This window comes from Mirounga leonina, unplaced genomic scaffold (genome assembly GCF_011800145.1).
Source record: "Mirounga leonina isolate KUSES-001 unplaced genomic scaffold, KU_Mleo_1.0 Mir_418, whole genome shotgun sequence".
In the NCBI taxonomy this organism is placed as follows: Eukaryota; Metazoa; Chordata; class Mammalia; order Carnivora; family Phocidae; genus Mirounga; species Mirounga leonina.
The window spans coordinates 27,136,802-27,141,583 of record NW_023270739.1 but is presented as its reverse complement, the minus strand read 5'-3'; the positions used below and the strand labels follow the sequence as shown (position 1 = coordinate 27,141,583).

The following is a 4,782-nucleotide window of genomic DNA, read 5'->3' as shown; positions in this document are numbered from 1 at the left end:
AGAAAAGCTAACTACACCAAAATTGAAAAGCTTTATTTCTTTATTTTTTTAATTTTCATATCTTCAACAGAACCTTTGATAAATGAAGAACAAGAACAGAGATCACCATTCATGTGAAAAATGAACAATCTAAAAATAAAGAAGAGCTCTTGAAATGAAAATGATAGTAGAAAAAAAGGTCAATGGAGGGTTTTAAGACAAAATCAAAGACTCTCCCAAGCAAGAACAGGAAGATAAAGAATTGAAAAATGGAAAATACAAGAAAGAAAATAAGAAAATCAATACAGGATATTCAACATCTGAATAATCTTTGCTCCCAAAATACAGAGTAGAGCTCCAGCCATCATCTTACTTCTTTTTTCTCTTTTTCCTTCTTTCCTTTTTTTGGGGAGGGGGTGAAAAAAATGTATATTTAGATTTAGCCAGCTAGACTCAGTTTAGATGATCCCAATTTTGTTAGCAATATCCAAAGCATCATAATCAGGAGCCAGTTGAACATATACCTTCATCTCTCCATCAGGCCTGATCAGAGTGTTGACCTTCGCCACGTCAATGTCATAGAGCTTCTTTCCAGCCTGTTTGATCTGGCGCTTGTTGGCCTTGACATCTACAATGAACACAAGTGTGTTGTTGTCTTCTATTTTCTTCATGGCTGACTCAGTAGTCAGGGGAACTTGATGAAGGCATAGTGGTCAAGCTTGTTTCTTCTGAGGGTGCTCTTTCAAGGATATTTGGACTGCCTTCAGAGATGTAGTGTCTTGGGCCATTGGAAGGTAGGTGACATGCGGATCTTTATTTTGTGACTGTGGACACCTTTCAGCATCACTTTCTTGACCTTCAAAGCCTTTGTTTTGGCTTCTGCTTTAGGAAGGGCAGGGATTTCCTTCTTCACCTTTGGCACCATCTTCATTGAAAGGGTACCATCTTATTTCTCTTCTTGCCTTTTTTGGGAAAGCGTCTTAAGAAAGTTATCTACACCCACTAATTATCATTTCTTCCCTCCTCTCTCTGTGAATCCACTCCAGTCAAATTTTTACCTTACCACTTCCCCAACATCTATTTTCATCAAGATCACCAAAAAAGAAACTCATTTCTTAGTCCTCATCTCACTTATCAGCAGCACCTGACAAAGTAGATAATTCCCTCCTTCTTGGAAAACTTTCTTTGCTTGTGGAACTCCACATATCCATGCTTTCCTCCTACACCTTGGCCTCTTCCTCTCAGTCTTTCCTGCTATTTCTTACTCATCAACCTGATCTCTAAATGTGGACAGTGCCTCCAGACTCCATCCTGAGATCTCCTTTCCTCTAGTGAGTATATAATCTACACCCATTCTCTGGGCTATCACTTCCTATCTCATGGTCATACAGACCACCTATATGCTGAAGGCTTCCACATCTATATCTCCAGCCCACATACCTCACCTAAACATGCAGACCTAAATGTCAAACTCACAATTTACATCTTTATTTGGATATGTAACAGGCATGTCATACTTTCAACGCCCAATTCCAAACTTCTTACACTTTCCTCCCTCTCCCCAGAAATAAAGATTAAAAAAAAAAACAAAAAAAAAACAAGCTTTCCTCCTGTACTTTTCCCTTTTCAGTTTTTGGCAACTTCTTTTTTTAGGCTCATGCCAAAATCCTGAGTCATCTTCCTTCCTTTTTATCTCACACCTCAGATATGGTCTGTCAGCAAATCATGACACTTCTACCTTCAAAACATATAAAGAATTCAACCACAACTCACAATCCTCACTGCCACTGCTCTGGTACAAGCCACTGTTACTTCTCTCTTGATTTGTTGCAACAGCCTCCTGAATGGCACCCTTGCTTCTACCTTTGCCTTCTTTCAGACTCTCTCACCATACCAGCCAAAGTGATTCCATTAAGACCTATGTTAGATCATGTTATTCCTCTGCTCAAAACCCTCCAGTGGTCCCCTTCCTACCTACAAGGCCTTGCATAATTTGGGCCCCACCTACCCTTAACCTCATTCCCTCCCACTCTCCCATTTGCTTCCTTTGTTTTGGTCACCCTGGCTTCCTTACTATTCCTTAAATACATCTGTACTTCAAACTTGATATTTTTCCTACCTAAAAGGCTTTTACCCCAGAGAGCTACCTAGCTAACTCCTTAATCCCTGTCATCTTAACTTAAACCTCACTCTCACAGTGAAGCCTTTCCTGGCCTCATATCTAAAATCACGAATCTCACGTACACACCCTATATCATAACTTCCTTCCTGGCCTTTTTTTTCTTAGCATTTATTACTAACATTACTTTTTATTTTACTTATTTAACTTATCTATCTTTACCATTAGAATATATGCTTCACAAGGGTAGAATTTTTAGTCTTTGTGTGCACTGCTATAATCCAAGAACTTAAAAGAATTCACAAATATCACAAAGACATTTATTAATAAATGAAATAATCAAGGAACAGGAAACATAAATCTATCAAAGAAATAATTCAAGAAAATGTCTTAAAACTTAAGAACCTCAGTTTATAAAATGACTCCTGGTAACTTATTAATAAAATAAGACGCACACTATGACACAACATTATGAAATCCAAAATGTTAGAGATTTGGAAAAAGATACTAAAGCTTCCTGTGAGAAAATAACTGATTATATACAAAGAACTGGGAATTAGATTACCATTAAACTTTATAGAAGTAATGCAATATACTAGAAAAAAATGGAGTGCTTTTAAAATTCTGATAAAATTTTACTTTCTGTAAAACATTTCTTATCTTAATAATGTATCATTTAAATATGAAGGCTAAATAAAGACCATCTCAGGCATTTAAGATTTTAAAATAAATTACCTCCCATGTACCTTTTTTCAGGAAGCTACTGGAGGATGTGTTTTCCAACATGAGGTTTTAAACCAAGAAAAAGTAAGGCACTAGATCCAGGAAATAGAAAATATAAAGAAGAAATAAATGAAGAGAATTCAGAGAATAGTGTGGAATATCAGGTCTAAGGGTCAGCCAGTTCAGACTGGAACTGGAGAACACACAAGGCTACAGTAAGAATCTCAAAGACAAAAGAACTGCTCAACACTTCTGTTCATATTAGGGGAATTTCAATGCTTTGGGGAGATTTCTAAATTGACATAGAAAATTAAGTGAACAACAACAACAATCTATGCAATTTTAAACACCAGAAAAAAATAGAAAGATTTAGGAGGAGAAAAGTAAAATCATGCTTGCTGGGTTTACTGGAATATGTAGCATTTATAGAGTCATGATAATTTAAATTCTGATTATTGAATTAACCAAAAGTTGTCCACACACACACACACACACACACACTAAGATACTAAGGAGAGAAAGTATCTTAGCCTGAGTGCTCTGGAAAAATGGGGTCTGATAAAAGGATTTAAATACTGAGACTTCATTGAGGAGGTACAAATCCAGGTCACTGAGAGACAGAAATAAATAAAGCAAAGCAAAAAGAATGCTAAGCAATAAAGGCCATATGTTACATATTTGTCTCTCATTGGTCAAAATTTACCCACAGATATTATTCTCCCTTATTTCTGAGTTGGGTTATCTGGCTTCTCCAAAAGCCATTGGGGAGCTGAATTTCACATTCAGAGAATTAGAGCTTCATCTGAGTCCAGATGTGGTAACAAGAGCCAGAAATGTTGAGCCTTGTGTTAGTTGGCCTAACTGTGCTGCTGGCAGCCAAGAGAAAGGGCCCAATATTCCAGGGCAAATGACTGGTTATCTCCTGGGAGAAGCACCGCAGTCTGGGAGCTGGACATCACCAGGGGAAACTGAGGAGGCAAATTAAGACTTTTACCCAATACAGAGGGTAAACAAATACTGCAGAAAGATGTCAAGGAAGCTAAAGTCTAATTTTCTATAGTAGTATTTTTAGATAATGTCTAAATTTTTAAAATCAGAAAAGTGATACCTAGCTAGCTAGACAGATGGATAAAGAAAGGGCGAGAAGGAACAGAAATATAATTTTTGAATCTGATTGCCTCTGGAAAGTGCACACTTTGCTATGAGGGGCAAAGCAGGGACAAACTTGTAGTGTGGTTTGCTTGATTAATCTAGGTTCATGTATTAAAAATTACAATTAAGTCTAAAGTAGAATGAGTGAAAATGCTATATGCCAAGAAAAAGAGCAATGGCCTCTCTGCAGAGATGGCAGCCTCTAGAACAGCCACATACATAGAGGTTGGGCATGTGGATGGGAGTGATTGGAGATAAGCCTGAGCAAGTAGGCTGAGGGTGACTGTAAGTCATGCTAAAGACTCTGAACTTCATTCTGCAGGACTTGAGGAGTCAGTGAAGGGTTTAAAGCAGGAAAGAGATATGATCATATTTGTATTTTAGAAAGAATATTCTAGCTGTCCTGCAGAGAATACATTAAATAGAGAAAGACCTGAAGGCAGAGAGTCCCTTTAAGAAGCTAATGGAATATCCAAATAGAAAGATATAAGTTCTGAATTAAGTATAGTAGAAACAGGAGAATCTAGATCTATCAGTGGTTTAGGACCTGTAGACCAGTTGGGACCAATCTCCCTTATGAGCCACAAGGAAGAGGTTAAAGATGAGAGAAGCAGAAAGAAACCAATCATCCCACATAGAAATCAAACATATAGCATTACTCTTGGGAACTTCATCCTAACTCGTCTTTCTGTGTAATCGAGTGTGAAACTCTCCAAAAGAGGCTTCTATTCCCTTGGCAAATCTATCATGCAGTCTACCAACTGTAGTCATAGTTATTTCTTGAATATTTTAAGTGAAAATTTCTGATG

The 4,782-nt window shown here is 37.3% G+C and overlaps 1 pseudogene; it reads right to left on the bottom strand.

Annotated features, from left to right (window-relative positions):
- Positions 1-315: 315 nt before the first annotated feature.
- On the bottom strand, positions 316-1,035 carry LOC117998541 (annotated as a pseudogene).
- Positions 1,036-4,782: the final 3,747 nt, after the last annotated feature.